Here is a 21,157-nt window from a genome sequence, read left to right on the forward strand (position 1 = left end):
CCACGCCCACCCAGCAACCGGGCAGAGAACCTCTTGCTAAAATTTTTGAAGCCCACCTCTGTATGTACATATATGTGTGTGTGTATGTGTGTGTGTATATGTATGTATGTATGTATGTATATATATGTATGTATGTGTATGTGTATGTATGTGTGTGTGTGTGTATATATATATATATATATATATATATATATATATATATATATATATATATATATATATATATAAAGAGAGAGAGAAATAAAGAGAGAGATATATAGACAGTGGTGGGATTCAAGTAATTTAACAACCGGTTCTCTGCCCTAATGATTTCTTCCAACAACCAGTTTGCCAAACTGCTCAGAAAGTTAACAATCGGTTCTCCCAAAGTGGTGCGAACTGGCTGAATCCCACCACTGGATATAGATATAGATGATAGAGATAGAGATAGAGATAGAGATAGAGATAGAGATAGAGATAGATACAGATACAGATACAGATACAGATACAGATACAGATACAGATACAGATACAGATACAGATACAGATACAGATATATAGATATAGATCCTCAAAGCAAATTTGTTTGGCAAAAATAATGAAAACATTGCAAGGATGTGCATAGTTCAGCCTGATCTACGTGGAAGATTAGCATGAGGGACTGACAGCCCATCCATCTGAGCCAGCACCAGGACATTCCTCCAGGCCCTGCGAATCCTCTGGATGCAACGTGGTTGGAGGGAATAAAAACATTATTGTAACCATTACAGCTGAAGTAAACAAACCGCTTAAGGGGGAGGGGGACACAACTACTTGCGTAACAAGCAATTAAAATAAGACATGGGACAAGACTCGGCCTTGCGGTTTTTGCCCCCAGCACTGCAGATGTGGTGAACTGGCAATCTTTGCACAAGCAACCTTAGAAAAGGGCCGTGGTGTGAGTTCTGCTTCTATAAACATGCAGAGGAAGAGGAGGGCACTGTCCTCTTGAAAATGCCCAAACATTCTCAGAAGTGTGGGATGTGAAGGACCTTCTTAAAATCATCTATCCAGCTTGTGGGAAGAGAGCTTGGAAGGGACCATTTCTCGGCATTTCTACATGGAAGGAGAAATTCTCCAGTGATGTTTCAAGAGGATGACTTCCCGAGCGGCAACATCAACATGCCTAGTGAAAAAAGCCCCTAGAAAGAATTCTCCCCCCCCCCATGGGAATACACACACTGCAGCATGGAATGTCAAGATGACTGTAGTTTGCTGGAGGGATTGTGAAAACAATGGGGAAACAGGACACATTCCTTGGCTGCTTTTGAACTGAAGGAAGGAAGCATGACACTCTCTCTGTCCATGAGAATCTTTGTCCTTCTCTTCTCCGCTGAATGAATTTCTAAATCAACTTCTATTTTTACCACCCGATACTCCCAAAAAATTAGCTCAGGTCCAGACAGGCATGACCCATTGGGCTCTGCTGATCCATGCTTGAGGTCCGACAGGCAAACATGCTTGTGAACTTCTGTTTGTTTTATTTCTTCACCATCTTTAAAGTGGTTCCCCATAAGGATCATTGCTTGCAACTGTACACTCACCCCAAGTGTCAACTCAGGTAGATTGGTTTCATGGGGTATTTCATGCAAGCATTGTTTCCAAAAACTGGCAAAACCTATTTGACCAGAGCAAGGGTGGGAAAAATATATATCATCTCACATCACTTTTGATGGTTTTAGAGAGGTAGTGGCTGATTCACACATTGCACTAAGTCATAGTTTAGCTCAGTCATGGTTGAACAAGCTATAATATCTTGCCTGACTCATCATACCCAACCATACTTTATGACTCATAATGGTTCATATACTACATAAAGGTAAAGGTTCCCCTTGCACATATGTGCTAGTCATTCCCGACTCTAGGGGGCGGTGCTCATCTCCGTTTCAAAGCCGAAGAGCCAGCACTGTCTGAAGATGTCTCCGTGGTCATGTGGCCAGCATGATTAAACGCCAAAGGCGCACGGAATGCTGTTACCTTCCCACCAGAGGTGGTCCCTATTTTTCTACTTGCATTTTTATGTGCTTTCAAACTGCTAGGTTGGCAGAAGCTGGGACAAGGAACGGGAGCTCACCCTGTTACGCAGCACTAGGGATATACTATACTACATATACTACATATTACACCACTATTAAATAATCTACAGTAGGACCTTTCAGAGCGCTCCCAAATTGTATTCCACACACCATTGGTAGACTAACTTATGGATGGAGAGATCACTAAATAAAAATACAATCCTGTGTATCTATTAAGTATCATGTACCATGTTGCATTATTATTAGCAGGATAATTTGTTTCAGAAACATCCTTGTGTAGTACTGAGCTTTTGCTTGACAATGAAGGAAGGAAGGAAGGAAGGAAGGAAGGAAGGAAGGAAGGAAGGAGGGAGGGAGGGAGGGAGGGAGGGAGGGAGGGAGGGAGGGAGGGATATCTCTTATTTTCAGTTAGGTACTTTGTCTTGAAAATAACCTCGGGAGTTACCCTTAGAAAGAAACAATTTGTAGATTATTCAAAAAGCATGGGCCAGAGACTAATTTGAGTAGCAAATGAAAATTAATACTGCAGCACAAGTAACTTCATGAAATTTCATGCAATGCTTCAGAGAGTGGAAGTATGGAAAATTAATGATCTGTTGCATCAGACCAAAAGCTGATCCAGTCCAGCATTATATTTCTTCAAACCAGATTTGAAGGGTGTTTTAGGAACTGAAAATCCTAAACCTGTGGTACAGATAGTATGCCTAATTGTTATTGATTTCCTCATTCCCCCATCCCTTTGTCTAGCAATTTTTTTTATTGCTAACAAATTTTATACTTTAACAGCATCACAGAAGAAAGGAAGGCTTTAAATACTGTGCTTGTAGGTAGTTCTCAAATTATAACCACAAATGGGACCACAATTTCTGTTGCTAAGCAAGGCAGTTGTTAAGTGAGTCCTACCTGATTTTATTATCTTTTTCCCCAGATTGTTAAGCAACTCATTTCCTTGTTGGAAGCCTGCTAAGAAGGTTGCAGATGGTGATCACATGACCCCCCCCCATAATGTTGCAACCATCATAAATACATACCAGTTGCCAAAGCACTCAAATTTTGATGAATGTCCATGGGGATAATGTGATGGTTATAAGCACAATTTTCATAAGTCCCTTTTTTCAGTATCATCATAACTTTGAACAGTAATTAAGTGAATAGTTGTAAGTCAAGGACTACCTGTATATGGTGGCCTGCAGAATCATTCAATCATGGTATGTCTTGTTTTTACCTTGGCTGTGCACCGCCCTGAGTCCTATTTTGGAGAAGGGCGGTATAAAAATTTAATTAAATAAATAAATAAATAAATAAATGGTATAATGGTCTGTGACCTGTATATACCAGTGATGGCTAACCTTTTTGCCATCGCGTGCCAAAAGCAGGGGGAGTGGGGGGGTCGCACGTGTGCGTGCCCACACCCATAATTCTATGTGCCCCGCTCCCTATGCTTCCCCCGCTTTTGGCATGCAATGGCATAGTAGGCCCAGTAGGCCCATTTTTTGCTCTCCCCAGGCTCCAGAGCCTTTCTAGGAGCCTGGGGAGGGCAAAAATGACCTCCCCCCCGGAGGCCCTCCGGAGGCCGGAAACAGTGTTTCCTGACTTCCGGTGGGCCCAGAATGCCCAAAAATCACCTGGCCAGCACACGCATGCACGCCAGAGTTGAGCTCGTGTGCCCACCGATATGGCTCTGAGTGCCACCTGTGGCACGCATGCCATAGGTTTGCCATCATAGGTATATATGGTAGGAAAAAATTCAGAATCACTGATAGGTTAGCATACAATAGAAAACTGGAAGCCTAATTTTTTACTGTCTAACATGAGTGCTTTCTAGCAGTAATGCCAGGGGTGGCATTCTACCGGTTTGGACCAGTTCGGGAGAACCGGTTCGCTTCAACGATCAGCTGGGCCTGAGCTTTACTTACCTATATCTTCACAGCTGATTAGTATGGCAGAGCAGATGGCTGTCCCTCAGCTGTTTTAATTCCCTAGCACTAAAGCGGAAGGTGATTTTTCGTTCAATTGCACACACGCGCAAAGCGTGCAATCACCGAACCGGCATTAGCACTGAGTTGGTAATTTAAAGTTGTAGTCATTTTATCTTCTGTCCTCCTGCCCCCAATGTCTTTGCAGAGGAAAGATAAGAAAGGTCTACTTGTGTATGATAAGTATGATAATCACACATTAACTGGTTCACTATGGCTAGTGTTCCCATTTTGAAATATAACAATCCCATACATTGTGGGATTCTTCCCTTGCCACCTCTTCCTTGCCTTGTTCCATTAGTGCTGGCACACACACACACAAAAATTAAGCTAATGCAGAGGAGCTCCGCATATAATCCTTAACATCCTAACAAGGGCTACTTTTGGCAATATGTATACTCTGTTGAATGGAGCATTTACCATGATGTTTTGATTCAGGCTTACGCAGTGGTAACGGGGTGGGATCTGATTGCCCTTCTTCAAACTGATGCAGAAACATATGACACCTGCTCCCAATTAAATCAGAATCTGGCTTCTATTCAAAAGCATTTCTCTCTCAAAGACCTCCAAGCATGTATGTATGGCTGGCTGAAATGTACTTGCAAAGTTAGGCTGAATATGCTGAATCTGAGCATCAAAAACATTGATCACCTCTGGCTTAATTAAGACCCTGATTGGGGATCAAGCAATAGCCACAGAGATGTATTTGGAGCAAGTATGAACCCCACTTCTCAGGGGTGAAATCCAGCAGGCTCTGACAGGTTCTGGAGAACCAGTAGCAGAAATTTTGAGTAGTTTGGAGAACCAACAAATATCACCTTTGGCTGGCCCCAGAGTGGGGTGGGAATGGGGATTTTGCAGTATCCTTTCCCTGGAGCGGGATGAGATTTTGCAGTATCCTTCCCCTGCCATGTCCACCAAGCCACAGCATGACCACCAAGCAACGCCCACAGAACCAGTAGTAAAAAAATGTGGATTTCACCACTGCCACTTCTGCATCATTTCAAGGCATCATGTGGAAACAGTGCCAGATGTTGCTATTTACCAATTCTTTTCCTCCACTACCACAGCACAAATTTTCTCAGCCTTGGCTACTAGAAGCTGTATGGACTTCAACTCCCAAAATTCCCCAGCCAGGCATGAGGTATACCATGTTTGCTAAGGAATTGTGGGTGTTGAAGTCCACACATCTTCAAGTGACCGAGGTTGAAAAACTGTATCCCAGGAAAATTTTACAACTGGGTTCAATCAATAAGGTACATGTGGTACACATCTGGGACTACAGGTATGTCCCAAAATAGTTCTCCTGGTGATATTACCCCAAATGAAACAAACAAAATGTTAAAAAGTTATGATATTTATGTAGTTACTTACCAAGCACATCTAAATCATATTAAAGTAACCAAAATATCTTTACACTCCCCAAGGCATGTCACAACTTTTGAGCACCCTTAATGTTTGGAAATTGAAAGTTGAAAAAATTAACACAACCCCTAGGCAGTGAGCAAATAGCAGTTAAAGAGAGAAACACACAACTTTGCAGTGTTTGCCAGAAAATGAATACAATGGAGACAAATGATTTAATGATTTATGTACATGATGTTTAAATTCCCTCCATCTTAAAAAGATTCTGCGCAATACACAGAATGACAGCTAAGAGCCAATGGAACAATAAACACAGAAAAGTATGAAAAGTACATTATTATTAAATAATTGCACATGCATGCATCTGGCACTGATGGTTCCCATCATAAGGACCTAAGATGTTCCAGATCAACCACGTTTTTACTAGCTTCTGGAAGACCTTAAGAGTGGGACCCATTCTTCTTTTGTGGGCAAGCTATTTCATAAGAGGGAAGCCCATTCACAGAATGCCTCATTTCCCAACTTTTCAAGGATTCTCTCTTCACTTGGATTGGGTGATCAGATCAAGTATGGAATAGGACATCTTGTAGACATCCAGACCCTGAGTCACAGAATGCTTTACAGCTAACAAACACTACCTTGCATTGCACTTGAAAAGAAATCAGTGGTGACTTTGCGTTATGATTGGGACCAGAATTTTCATTGTTAAGAAATGTAATCATAAACTACAACATCACATGACCGTGTCACTTACCAATAGCAGTAGCAATTCTGGCAGTCCAGGTTGCCATCGTAACCCAAGGACCATGTAGGTCAGGGGTGTCAAACTCGCGTCATCACAGCATCATCACATGACGTATCATGACTTTTTCCCCTTCCCTAAACCAAGCATGTATGTGGCCAGTGTGTGACGCATCCTGCCCGCAGGCCATGAGTTTGACGCCCCTGATGTAGGCCATTAAGTGAAGTTCTCATATGATCACAAAGTCTGCCAACTTCCCCATTGATTTTGCTTTGCTTGTGGAAAGCCTGCAAGAAATGTCAGAAATTGCAATCATGCGACCACAGCTCACTGTGACATTATAATTGTCAGCCAGGTGCCCTGATTATGATCACATGACAGTGGTGATGCTGGGGTGTCCAGAACAATAAGGACCCATCAGAAGTACCATACGAGCAACACCAATGCAATTTTAAATGGTCACTGAACAAATTATCGTAACTGTTCTTACTTAGGCTTCCTGATATAGTAAAAAGCACACAATTAATCCCCAAAACCCCTTTTTTATATATTAATGGCTGTGAATTCCTTTCATTCACAGCATGTGCTGAATCACCAAGAGTTTATAAATAGACCTAATTGGCAATTATCTTGGCAAGGCCACACGGAAACACAGAGTCAAAAACGGAGCTTCAAAGTACAAACCGACACCATCTACAATGTTGCTTCCTGCAAAGGCCCACATCCCTTTGCTCTTCCTTTATGTCTTATGGGAGGGGCCAATCATCTCCAAGCCTTACTCCCGAGTCGTCCCTTTTGTTTTAACTGTTCTTGTCTTCTGGCAGCTCTGCGCATTCCTCCCCACCCTCTTCACTGTCCAACTCTGCTGCCAGCTCCGCAGGCTGCTGGCGGACCATGACACTAACCTGAGACCTACCTGTAGTGCATCTCCCATTTTTTTTGGTCTTACATCAGTGGTGGGTTCCTCCTGGTTCGGTCCAGTTCGGCCGAGCCGGTAGCGGTGATGATATGACGTCACTGAACTGGTTCTCCCCCTCCGCCCTCCCACCCACCCACCCACCCTCGTTATTCTTACCTTTTATTTGGTCCCACCCCCAATCTATTGCTGCCTCCTGAGTCCCAGCTGATGACTAGAGGGAAAAAAAACTGTTTAAACTCTTGCCACGGGGCTTCAAAGGGCCGTCCTACACTGATCAGTGTTAAAAGCAAACAAATGAGTCGGGTAGTAAGTGCGAGGACCTTCCAGAAATGACTCTGACCAGCTAGCCACGCCCACCTAGTCACATGACCTCCAAGTCACACCCACAAAATAAGCCACCCCCACAGAACCAGTAGTAAAAAAATTTAGAACCCACCACTGTTTTACATGGTAATAAGGAGACTGTCACATTAGCAGTAGACAGACACTACATTTTGAATCAGTTGAAGTTTCTGGATAGTCTTCAAGGACAGCCCTATGTAAAACAAATTACAGTGATCCACAATGGCAAATAAAATGATTTTATATTAAGACAAATGAAGAATGAAAAAGAAAAATGAAGCAGTTAACAAAAAAAAAACCCCATTCTTTAAAAAAGGTGGACAGTAGAAGCATAAGAGAGATCAAAATAGTGTTTTGCAAATGCAGAATGCAAAGCATATCAGTGGAACAAATTTCCTGGAACTTTTTAAAATCCCTTTAGAGAATGGATAAACAAAGTTTTCAAACCATCTGTCTACACATGGTCATGGACAATGTCCATTTTAGCAGTCTTGGCATGTGGCTCTTCACTGAATTGGAGGAGATAATTTTTTTAGAAGTTCATATTCGAACCAAGCACAGGACAAGATTAGAAGACAAACCTCACTGATTGAAATGGACTTAAAACCAGAGGCTGGAAGATGCAGAATATTTTCCTCTCTCTAGGGATAGCAAAGGTACACAATAAAACACATGTGTGTCTCGTTTTATAGCCTGTCCTACAAAGAAAATCTGGGCACAGGGACAGAATCTCTGGCAGTGCATTTCAGAACACCTTCTGGGATCAATTTAATGTGCTACACAAACTTGGAAACAGAAGAGCCAATGTGGCGGAGTAGCTAAAATAAGAGTCTTGGAACAGGACTGGAAAGGCACAGGTTCAAAAGCACTCTGAACCTGAAGCACATTGGTTACATCCAGATATTGTATTATCTGCATAATACTATTATGCAGATAATAGTATATCTGCATAAGATTAGATATTATCTAATCTTCCTTGCAGGTTTGATGTCAGATTATAATAAGGGTGGGAGAGAATCACATGACTCACTTTCAGGTACCAATAAAAGAGAATATTTATAGCTCAGGGTTGAAATGATGGATCTTTGGTGCTCTCTGAGCTTGATTGTTTTCTTGCAGATGTTTTATTACCCAAGTAAGGTAATGTTCTGCCCCAGCTCCGGATTTCCGAGGATATTAACACACACCAACGGTCCTTATCAAATTTATTAACTAGCAAGAATAAATAAGACTGGCAAAGGTTGGCAACCAGCCCAGAAAACAAGATACGATAAACCAAAATATTCTGATAATAAATACAAGTTGTTTCCAGCAAGAAAGCACTAGCTGCGTGCGACTTAAATAGGCTAAGGGAGTGGCCAATTATCCTCAAGCCCTACTCTCAAGTAGACCTCCTCCTCCTGAGTAGCCACTCCTGCCTTTTGGCAGCCCTGCGTGCTCGAGCATTGAGGAGAGGCTCCTCCACTTCGCTCTCTCCACTGGAAGGAGCCTCTGGAGGTTCTGAAGGCCCTGGCTGAGTCTCTGCCTCTGGCACCACATCTTCTCCAGCCTCCTCGCTGTCCGACGCGAGCGCCGGCTGCCCAGGCTGCTGGCGCGACACACCAGCCTCCTCTTTGTCGGGATTAGCCACGATCCGCGCAGGCCGCTGGCGGGCCACAACAGGTAACATCATCAGTGCTCTCATGCAGCACTGGTGCTGTTCCCTCGCCGCAGCACTGATGATGTAACCTAGTTTGGGTAATGAAAGTCTGCAAGAAAACAACCAAGCTCAGAGCGTACCAAAGCCCTTCACTTTGAGCTTCTTATTCATGTACATAAATAAGATCACAAAAAAATTTTTAAAAAAGAGATTGCCTGAGAATGCAAGGGTACTATTATTCACTCTGCCCATTGTTTGAGAACCACTGTTGGTGACAGCTGGCATTGAAATATTTTTAAATAATAATTAATATTAGTTTGGTGCAAGTGTCACCATAATTACTGTGCAAGTGCCTCATGTTTAATATTGTGGTAGTGCAATGGTTAGAATGCAGTACTGCAGGCTGACTCTGCTGACTGCCAGCAGTTCGATCCTGACCGGCTCAAGATTGACTCAGCCTTTCATCCTTCCGAGGTCGGTAAAATGAGGACCTAGATTGTTGGGACAATATGCTGACTCTGTAAACCACTTAGGGAGTGCTGTGAAGCACTGTGAAGCGATATATAAATCTAAATGCTATTGCTATTGTTAATACTGATGAAGATTAACTTAACTGGTTTCCAACATCCATCCATTCCATCAACCAGTTAAAATGACATCCTGCAAACTCAGGATCAGTGGTCTTCAACTTTTGGGGGCCTAGGAGATAGCTGGAATTTTGAGAGCATCTTACAGATACTCTCAGAAAATATCTATAGGAAAGGGCTGCCTAATTATAAATATGCATATGTTAAAAGTCACCCACCATTTCATTTTCTAAGAATGCTTTTGGTATTTTGCTTTGTAGCACACCAACTACTCAAGCACATTTTAAATAAAATAATCTTTAAAAAATATGAGGACTCGGATTGTGGGGGCAATAAGCTGACTTTGTATAAAAAAGAACACTGCTTTGGGGGGGGAGCAAAAGCCCTACGAAGCAGGTATATACAAAAGTATGAAGGCTATTGCTTAACACATTGTAAGCCGCCCTGAGTCTCCGGAAAAGGACGGCATATAAATTGAACTAATAAATAAATAAATAAGGAGGTATAAGCTCAACCTCCGGTTGTTGTTTTTTTCTGCCTGGTTGACATTTCTTTTTCTTTGCAGAAAAACAGGAGTTCCATATTCTGGAAGCTGCCTGTACTTTTCCTCTCCCCGCTTATTCCAAACAGCTAGTAAAGATACCACAAGACACTTCTTTACTGTAGACTGGAGAGCACATATATGAATGGGCCTTGCCATGAATTTTCTCTTGGCTTCCAGCAGCAGAAACAAGCGTTCCAGTGTCCCATATTTAGCGAAGGCAAGCTGGATGATAAATTAGGTATTCTGCTGAACTCCCAACAAATGCTTCTTTCAGAAATACAGTGGCCCACAGCTATCCTCGAGTCACATGACCCAGCCTGTGGATTTCAATGCACTCCACAGCAACCATAATACTCTAAATGTAGAAGCCCTGACCGGAGTGTTGAGTTCCTGAAATGCATTCCCTGGATCTCAATAGGAGAAGAGATTTATTCTAATAACTTCTCTGAGTTTATGCCTTGGTTCCAACCTATACAAACAGCATTCCCCAACCTGGTGCCCTCCTTTATTTTTATTGCTTTAGGAAACAAAAAGAAGGACTACAAAGTATTCACTAAATTAATCTATCTCCTAAGTAAAGGTAAAGGTTCCCCTCGCACATACATGCTAGTCGTTCCTGACTCTAGGGGGCGGTGCTCATCTCCATTTCCAAAGCCGAAGCGCTAGCGCTATCCGAAGACGTCTCCATGGTCATGTGGCCGGCATGACTAAACGCCAAAGGTGCACGGAACGCTGTTACCTTTCCACCAAAGGTGGTCCCTATTTTTCTACTTTTATTTTTTACTTGCTTTCGGACTGCTAGGTTGGCAGAAGCTGAGACAAGTAACGGGAGCTCACCCCGTTACGCAGCATTAGGGATTTGAACCGCTGAACTGCCAACCTTTCGATCGACCATGGTATGCCATTCTTCCTTTGTGTCACGAGTGTTTCCAGGATTGCTGTGGCTATCTGCCTACTCACAAACAGTATGGTTTTAATCAAGCCATCTGCTGTTGGCAATTACCTGCAAGCCTTCCCCGCCCTAGTTAATTGCAGGTTAACTCCCTATATAAGCAAGGACCTTTTGCTTGCTACTTGGGCCTAGTCTTCTAGGCCTAAATGCACTGCTCCTGCAGGAAGCTTGGTGCAACGCCGCAGATGGGAGAAGAATGCAGATAAGGACTCCAGACATTACAGAGAGACTCCCACGGATGCTTGCCTTTTGCTGTTTTATAGCACGCAAGCTATCATCGGGACTGCTGTTGCTGGATCTTCTTCCTCCCACAAGCTTCAAGCAATGTTTGCTGTTTGAACTGATTTTATTTCAGGTGACTTTCAGCTGTGAAGCTCGTGCTGCTCCCACCATGATGGCCTTGATGATGTATCGACGCCGAAGCTGCTTACCTTCATGCTAGCTTTATTCTTTTGTGAACTGTTTCGGTATTGTGGAGAGGGATCTAGGGAGATAGCCTTGCTTCACATACCCAGATAAGACTTTGTTTTTAATGTGTTTTCTTAAAGACATAGTGCTTTTTAAATGTTTTAAAGTAAATTATATTTTTACACAAGACGCCTCTGTCAGAATTATTTCAGTCTCAGTGTGTTTACTCATGAGCTGGTTCACGGTCCGGGGTACCCCTCAACCCCATTTCGTCACAGTTGGTAGCAGAGGATGGTTTAACGAACTTACGCTCATGTGGTAACGCGCTAGACTGAATGTCTGCAGTTGAATAGATGTTGACTAGGGCAGCAGCAGCAGCACAAAGTATGAAGTCACAAACTGGACTGTCTGGGGCTCAGGCCAAAAATGTTTTGGCTGAAAAACCCCAAACTCTAATTGATTTAGAGAATAGTGGAGCTGTAAGTTTTGGAGCAGAGGCCTCAACTTCTGAAGGGCCTAAGATAGTGAGTAAACCATCATCACCTATAGAAGTAGAGACTGGAAGAACGCCACTTCAGGTCTTGAAAACAAATACAGAGGTGGATGATGAGTTTAGGAAGGCAATCCTTCAGTTTTTAGGTTTGCCCACAGTAAGTCAGAACCCGACTGCTGATTCTAGTGAATTATTAAAGAATCTAGCCGTGAAAGGAAAGAAGATCGAAGTCCTACAAAACACCGGATCGGTAAGAGACTTTCAATCTTTTCCTAAAACCCCCACCTCAGACCATAAGTGGAGAATGGGGGATAACAGACTGCCTGATTCAAATGTTCCTGCTTCTTTGTTAAACCAGCATGGCCAAGTTGACATTGCGCCACCTGCTGTTGAAGCCATCATAGATCAGGCTATAAAGACTTTAGCTCCCTTGATGACATCAGTGACTTCTGCTAAAAATTTAAGAGACTATCATGTTGAGCGTAAGGTTGCAAGTGTGATAGAAACTTTGGCAACCATTTTAGGCGATGGTTTGCAGGCACCATCGGCTCAACAAATAGTAGCTGCACATACCAAAGCACCCCTGATGTCTGCGACTAATTCAGCGCACGCCACGAGTGGGATATATCCATCCGTGATGACATCGGCATCCAGGACGGTTCCGGAGGCTGCCTCAACTGAAGATAGGAATTTGGGAGCGCGTCCAAAAATTCCTAGAGATGTGCACCAGAGAGGACCCCCGAGTTTTTGTGATCAAGCCAGGATGAGCTTTGCATCCGCACAACCTGAAGTTTTAATCCCTCCCATTGGGGAGGAACGATCGTCAGAATGCCTGATGGAAGACACTGTGCTGTGTGCTTCCATTCCAATGCCTTATTGCCCGTTCCAGGATGGACCACATTTTGAACATCAATTAATGTCTGTTTCCATGTTTAATAATGTACAGGTCCTTCCTCCTAATTTTAAAAGTTTAAGTGTGGGTGGAGGAAATTTCAAGGAATGGGTTAAAAGTATTCAAGTAATTTTAATGAAAGAAAATGTTTTATCGTTGCTGTTAAAACCCTCACCTAGACCATGGTCCTTAGAAGTTGATCTTTTACATCATAAGGCCTTTTGTATTTTATTGATGTCTATTGAACCTGCATTATATCCCAGTATACCTAGTAACCTGACCGTAACAGAAGTTTGGGTGAAACTGCATAAGCTATTTTGTTCAAAAAGCTCCCATGTTACAAACAGAGTTTATAGGGAGTTCTATTCCGCAAGGTTGAAGGCGGGAGTAGATATTAATGAACACTTATGTGAGTTAAACAGGTTAAGGCAGGAATTGATGTTGAGGGGGGAAACAGTGTCTGAACAAACCCTCATTACTGTTATACTCAATTCCCTTGATCCTAGCTGGGATAATTTTATATCGCAACTGGATAATGTTAGTTGTAATAACTTATCTTTAGAAGTGTTATCTGGCAGATTGATTGCAGAAGATAACTTGCGAAAATGCAGGGCGGCTTTTCACAAAAAGGAAAAACCTTTAAGAAGGCCCGATAGTTCAGATAGAGCATATACTATCGGAGAATGCTTCAATTGTGGTTCAAGAGAACATTATAGAAGGGACTGCCCACAAAATGTGAATGTTAGGGCATGTTCAAAGGCACCTTCTGATAATAAATGTAAAAGGAGGCCATTGCCTCCTGGTAGGAAGCCAAGTATAGATGTTCCTAACCACAGAAGGGGTAAAAAGCCAAATGGAGGCAACAAAGGGAACAATCCCAGGTTTAATGATAGCTCTGTAGGTATAGTGGAAACTACTGAGTCAGAGCTTACAAGGGAACAGCGAGAGCAACTATGGTTAATGGACAGTGGAGCCAGTAACCATGTTGTCAGTGACCGAAGATTGTTTGTTAATATGAGAAGGCATCAATCCATGGTCAAAGTTGCAAACGGTAAAAAGGTGAATGTTGTTGGCATTGGAGATGTTTATATTCCTGGGATAGGGGAGATTCACGGAGCATTGTATGTACCAGAGATAGATCATAATCTGCTAAGCCTGATGAGGATATGTGAGAACCCTAGAATGGAGATTCTGTTCTCAGGAGGAACAGCTGTGATCAAAAACAACAAATGTGTGATTGGGGAGGTTTTGAAGATAGGTGGTTTGCCTTATTATTCCCCCAATACGAATGCTGAGTCCTACAGTGATAGCAATTATGCTATCTCATTTGGTAGTAACAATGAATCACAGTTAGAACTAGGTGATGAGGATCAAGACTTTCACCAGAGGAAGCCTTGTAAAGACAAATGTAAAGTTAATAAAAAGTTTTTAAATTTTAACTTAGAGTCAGATAGTAGGAAACCTGAAAATGCTAATGCAATTGCTATAGGTGAGCCGTTGCACAATGAATGTGCTCACTTGATGCATCGCAGGCTAGGTCACGTGAGTTTTCCTATAGTGAAGAAGGTAACCGAACACTCAAGGGGAACCAAGATCAATGACTGTAACACATTCCTAGACTGTTCAATTTGTAGGAGTGCAAAGTTGAAGGCGAAATCTGAGCCCGAGAAGTCTCAGAGGTACTCTGAACACCCGTTTCAGCTCGTCCACATGGATTTGGTGGGTCCATTCGCACCTTCCGTGGGTAAGAGACGGTACTTTCTTACCATAGTAGACGACCATAGCAGATTTGGATTCGTTTTTCCCCTAATGTCCAAGAGTGAAACGTTGACTAAGTTTAAGGAATTTTGTAACTTAGTCCAGAACCAGCACCAGGTCAGAGTTAAGAAGATCTTAACTGACAGGGGGACTGAATTTAATTCCAGGCAGCTCTCCAGCTGGTCAAGGAGTAAGGGCATAGTCCATTTACGCACTGCGCCTTACTCTAAGTTTCAAAATCGCGTTGCAGAACAGCGCAGCGACGTATTACAAACTATGATGCGGTGCGCCCTAGAGGATTCCGGATTAAACTTCGCGTATTGGGTAGAAGCAGTTAGATACGCGAATTACACCCTGAACCGTGTGTGGTCTAGCGTGGTGCAGAAGACCCCATATGAGGTGCTATATGGCCATAAGCCTAGCTTGGCACACCTCCATGTTTTCGGGGTGATGGCCGATGTTCATGTCCCGAAGGAGCTCAGGAGAAAGGGAGACCCAATCTCTGTTAAACTGAGATTTGTTGGTTATGAGCAGGGCTCCAAGGCATTTAGGTTTGCCTACCCTAACGGGAAACTAATGATATCAAGGTCTGCCACCTTTCACGAAGGGGCCAATTGGAGTAAGATCCATGCCAATGAGATTCTTACTCGGAACCCTTCCCGTAGTTGTCATAGGCGAGCGGAGGATGTATCGGAAAACCTATCTGAGGATAGGGATACATCTGGTTCTGGGAAGCGTGCATCCCAGGCACCCTTGAAAGGGGTATTGAAGCGTAAGATGGGGGTAGCCAAGAAGGATAGGCACCCAGCTTCTGAGACGCATAGTGATAGTCACGAGGTAGATGACTCATCGGATGACTCTGATGTGAGTGACTCTCCTAAAGGCAGACCAGTTAGGGTTACCAGGGGCAATAAGCCTAAGAGGTACAACGACTTTGTTACCTCAGTCGACCAGGTTTTGGCCACCCCTCAGAGATATGAGGATGTGTTGGCCTTACCTGACCATGAACGACAGAAGTGGCTGGCCGCTATGGATACAGAATTAGATAGCCTGAGAAGGCTCGATGTATTCATGCCAACAAGATTGCCCAAGGACAAGAGGGTGATCGGCACCAAGTGGCTTTTCAAGCAAAAGCCCATTGAAGGTGGGGGCTTTATCTATAAGGCGAGACTAGTGGCGCAGGGATTTTCGCAGAGATTCCCTGACGATTATGAGGACACCTTCTCGCCCACGGTGCGCCCTGAGAGCGTGAGAACAGCTCTCACCATCGCTACCATGCGAGGCGAACATGTATATCAGTTCGATATTCAGACCGCGTACCTGCACGCCCAGTTAGACAAAGAGCTGTACGTGAGGATTCCTCAGGGAGTAAGCCATCGGGAAGATGATGTGTGGTTGTTGAACAAGAGCCTATACGGCTTAAAACAATCTGGTAAACGATGGTACGAGTGTCTCACAAAAAGCCTGAGAGAGATGGGCTTTTTACCATCGTCGGCTGACGAGTGTGTTTTTGTCAAGGAAGATCAGGGCATTAGGGAAACAGTACTGTTGTACGTTGATGACATACTATATATTTGCAGATCAGAGAACAGGCATAAGAAGTTCTCTGAGGACCTAAGTAAGAGTTTCGCCTTAAAACCATTAGGTCACATTAGCAAATTTTTAGGGGTCCAATTCGTAAAAACTGAGAAGGGGTTTCGGCTCTCTCAGGAAGATAAGATTCAGGAATTGCTTAAAAAGTGTAGCATGGTAGAGGCGAAGCCATGCGATACCCCTATGGCAACAGACTTCCTTAAGAATATGTACACTGAGAGCACGGAGTTTGAAGATAAGACCCTTTACAAGTCCGTGATTGGGTCGTTGTTGTACATTGCAAATTGGACTAGACCGGACATCAGTCTAAGTGTAAATGTGTTATCTAGACATTCTGAACATCCCACACAGTACCATTGGAGCGGAATTAAACGACTCCTGAGATACTTAAAGGGTACTGTGAACTATTCATTGTTATTGGAACCAGAAGCAACTAGAGAATTAAGATTGAGTTGTTTTTCGGATGCCGATTGGGCAGGGGATGTTAGATCTAGAAAAAGTACCTCGGGGTACATTGTATACCTAAATAATAGCCCCGTGTATTGGTACTCTGGGAAGCAGAAGTTAATTGCAACTTCCACAGCGGAAGCTGAGTATGTAAGTTTGTCCAAAGCTTCCAATAACCTAGTTTGGTTTGACGATCTTCTGGTAAGCTTATGGAGGCAGCCCATGCAACCTATAAAAGTCTATGAGGATAACATGGCTGCCATTAACATATCGGAAGCCGATGCTGTAGACCAGAGATCACGCCATATTGATATACAAAACAAACATGTGAGGCAATTGGTGAAAACAGGTTTCATTAAGACTGTGTATTGTGAAACCAAGGAACAGGTAGCGGACGTGCTTACCAAACCGCTGCCCCGTGACCAACACCTCTATCTTCTGGGAAAAATGTCGATGGCTATGTGAATGTACTTACCATTGATGTATATATGTACCCAATGTAGAATGTATGTTTGTTAACCAGTCAAATAGCCGCAGAGAAGGGGATTGTCACGAGTGTTTCCAGGATTGCTGTGGCTATCTGCCTACTCACAAACAGTATGGTTTTAATCAAGCCATCTGCTGTTGGCAATTACCTGCAAGCCTTCCCCGCCCTAGTTAATTGCAGGTTAACTCCCTATATAAGCAAGGACCTTTTGCTTGCTACTTGGGCCTAGTCTTCTAGGCCTAAATGCACTGCTCCTGCAGGAAGCTTGGTGCAACGCCGCAGATGGGAGAAGAATGCAGATAAGGACTCCAGACATTACAGAGAGACTCCCACGGATGCTTGCCTTTTGCTGTTTTATAGCACGCAAGCTATCATCGGGACTGCTGTTGCTGGATCTTCTTCCTCCCACAAGCTTCAAGCAATGTTTGCTGTTTGAACTGATTTTATTTCAGGTGACTTTCAGCTGTGAAGCTCGTGCTGCTCCCACCATGATGGCCTTGATGATGTATCGACGCCGAAGCTGCTTACCTTCATGCTAGCTTTATTCTTTTGTGAACTGTTTCGGTATTGTGGAGAGGGATCTAGGGAGATAGCCTTGCTTCACATACCCAGATAAGACTTTGTTTTTAATGTGTTTTCTTAAAGACATAGTGCTTTTTAAATGTTTTAAAGTAAATTATATTTTTACACAAGACGCCTCTGTCAGAATTATTTCAGTCTCAGTGTGTTTACTCATGAGCTGGTTCACGGTCCGGGGTACCCCTCAACCCCATTTCGTCACACTTTGCATTTATTTTTGAACCGTTTATTTTCTGGGCTCAACAAGTGAAACTTTTTATGAGGCAGGAGATTTATAGCCTGCCTCTTAACCACTGCAGCTCTTTTGAGATCATTTTCTTTCTTCCTTTTTTTTTAAATTTATTTTTATTTATTTATTTATTTTTTTAATTTGATTTATATGCCGCCCTTCTCCGGAGACTCAGGGCGGCTTACAATGCGTTAAGCAATAGCCTTCATACTTTTGTATATTTATACAAAGTCAGCTTATTGCCCCCACAAACTGGGTCCTCATTTAACCTACCTTAGAAAGGATGGAAGGCTGAGTCAACCTTGAGCCTGGTAAGATTCGAACCTGCAGAAATTGCAGGCAGCTGTGTTAATAACAGGGTGCATTAAACCACTGTACTACCAAGGCTCCTTTGAATTATGAGTTCAAATAATATTGAATTTAGCTAACTACCTCGATGCATAAAAATATCAGCATATTCCCCAAAGACATTAGGATTGACAAGTGTCCAGGGCAGACCTGGGGAAAACCTGACTGAGTTTGCCCAGAGAGAAGGATGGTCCTATTCTGAAGCTGAGGTAGGTCTTGATTATAGCAGTTTTCATTATGAATCGTTGTGAGATCTCTCTAGATTGCTGGAAGCAAATAGATCCTTGGGAACTGTTACATGGCAGAAGTGGGCAGACCTTATTGTGGAACTCTAATATCCATCACATTAGTTGTTAACAATCACAAACTAATAGAGTTTGATTTTGGCTTCGCATATTGTATGAATCCAACTGTTGATTTATGGACTTACTCTTTTATATGAACTTAGAAAGCAATGATTTATTCAACAGTCATTAATTAAACTATAGTTGTCCCAAAGGTGCTTTTTCAAAAGGCAACTGAACTTTGTTTTTCTTTGAAGACATTTTGTTTCTCATCCAAGAAGCATCTTCAGAACTGAAGAACTTTCTTGGATAAGAAGAGAAACATCTTCAAAGAAAAACAAAGTCTAGTTGCCTTTTGAAAAACCACCATAAATATTAAACTATGGTTCTGTCAGGCCTGGAAACCATCTTTGGCATTAGGCCTCCAGACCTGCCCCGTTTACTACTATGGGAAACTGGGAGGGGGGATTATATGGAGCACGGGTGATATATAGTCATAATAACATTCCTTTCTCAGAAAGTCAAGGACAACTTGCCCTGCACCTGGAAAGCTGGAACAAGAGAAAGCTCCAGTTGGGACGATGCTTTGATTGGACCATGTGATGGACTTATGGGTGTTGGGCAGGGACTTGAACTTTTCTTTGGGTGGGGAAAACCTGGAAACTTTCAGATTCAGGTTTTCCCAGATTTGCCAATATGACATCTCTAATAAAATGTAACTTTGAGGAAACTCAAGCCTCGGAGGTTTATTTCATTGGGGGTGTTACTTGGAACTCTGACAGGTTCCATGTAATTTGTGAATCCATTATTACACTTAGAAAGAATACTTTCTGAACATATGTCAGAAGGTTAGAATGAGAGTTAGAATCCTTCTCCTGATTATTCCCAAACCCATAACTAGAAGGGAGGGGAGATCTGCTACTAATGATAAACAATATCAGAATGTTCTTCCTGACTGACTACAAAGTATTCAAGGATTGACTAGGATCAAATTCTACCTTTAACTCATCCTCTCCCTGGGGGAAGAGATAGCCTTTCTTCATCTCTCTTTCCCTTTATAAACACATTATTTTCTTGCAGATGTTCCCACCAACTTGAATGCAGGTTGTGTGGGACAGTTTCCTGATTCTTCTCACAGATTTTCCATAGCAATGTGGAATGGACTAGAAAAGACATCGCACTGAAAAAAAAAAGGAACTGAGTCACTATGATGATCAAAATACCTAATTCTTGGGCTAATTAAGTTCCAGTCCTTAATTTTCACTGCAGAGTTAAATCTACTGGGAAAATAAACTCTGCCTTTAACCTCTGCCCTTAAGCATTCTTTAAAAAGACTGTCAACTTCCATGGCAAAATCACCCTAACAAGAGATTTTGTTACATAAACATTCCGAAACGATGATATTTGGAATCAACATTCTTTGTTTACTGCTGGCATTCTTGTGATGCTACTTGCACTAACATTAAACTGGAATTATCTAGTTACTCATTACATGTTTGAAGTTTATTGATTCCTTTTTCTTCAATTGAAACCATCATGACAGGACAAATATGCTGCCCTGAATGAAGGGCCCCATTCACAAGTAAATGTGATTTATTTGCAGGTGTTTCTCTTGGTTATTGTTTGGATAAATTTGTTGGTATTGTAGTTTGAAGAATCATATTTTAAACTTTAGTATTCTAGTAATATTGGAAGCAATCCCCAATAAGCATTGTGAACGGCCTAGAACTTGGAAGGATAATTATTTGCAAACCCTATATAAAACTGCTTTTTTGCAATGCACTATTTTTTTTTTTGCCTCGTACATAAGCGAAGTCAAACTCTCATGCAAGTAGCAAATCTCCATGACATTAGCAAAACTCACATTCTTTACTATGTAACATCCTTTCTGTGTCTAAAGGAAGTTTTGATATGTAGGTCAGCTGTCCTCCAATTATGCTGATTTACTCAAGGATAAAGATAAATTCATTCAGGATTTGCAAAATTTAGAAGATAAGAGGAACATTGTTACAATATCCTGGAATGGTAATTTACCGTACTTTATATCCATGCATCTGATAAGCTATTTACTAAGGTAGTACAATTTCTCTTCTCTGAATCCGTGCACCTTTGGCGTTTAGTCATGCTGGCCACATGACCACGGAGATGTCTTTGGACAGTGCTGGCTCTTCAGCTTTGAAACAGAGATAAGCACAGCCCCCTAGATTCAGAAACGACTAGCACATATGTGCGAGGGGAACCTTTACCTTTACCTAATGAGCTACTCATAAGGATTTACTGGGAACATCATTTAGCTGCTATTTTGGTTAGAGGCAAGAAGAAATCTCAATAGTGAGAAGGTAGGTGAGATTGTCCTAAAGGTGCTTTTTCAAAAGGCAACTGGACTTTCTTTGTTTTTCCTTGAAGACTTTTCCTTTTCATTGGATGAGAAGTGAAATGTCTTCAAGGAAAGACAAAGACAGTCCAGTTGCCTTTTGAAAACAGCACCTTTGGGACAACTATGACCTGGATGACTGAGA

General features: G+C 42.4%; 1 protein-coding gene across 4 annotated transcripts in view; it reads right to left on the reverse strand.

The window, feature by feature from the left end:
* The window catches only part of RIPOR3 (RIPOR family member 3), a 143,127-nt gene that overhangs the window by 88,313 nt on the left and 33,657 nt on the right, over positions 1-21,157 (reverse strand). The window contains exon 2 of one of the 4 annotated variants that reach the window (XM_070941742.1): positions 19,637-19,818. The exons of 2 other annotated variants lie outside the window; for them this stretch is intronic. The gene's annotated coding sequence lies outside the window, so the exon portion shown is untranslated. Of the gene's footprint in view, positions 1-6,149; positions 6,172-19,636; positions 19,819-21,157 lie in introns of those variants that run through there. One more of the 4 variants, XM_070941743.1, reaches the window with a different exon arrangement.

This window comes from Pituophis catenifer, unplaced genomic scaffold (genome assembly GCF_029215685.1).
Source record: "Pituophis catenifer annectens isolate HBS135680 unplaced genomic scaffold, rPitCat1.0.hap2 SCAF_3, whole genome shotgun sequence".
NCBI classification, from domain to species: Eukaryota; Metazoa; Chordata; class Lepidosauria; order Squamata; family Colubridae; genus Pituophis; species Pituophis catenifer.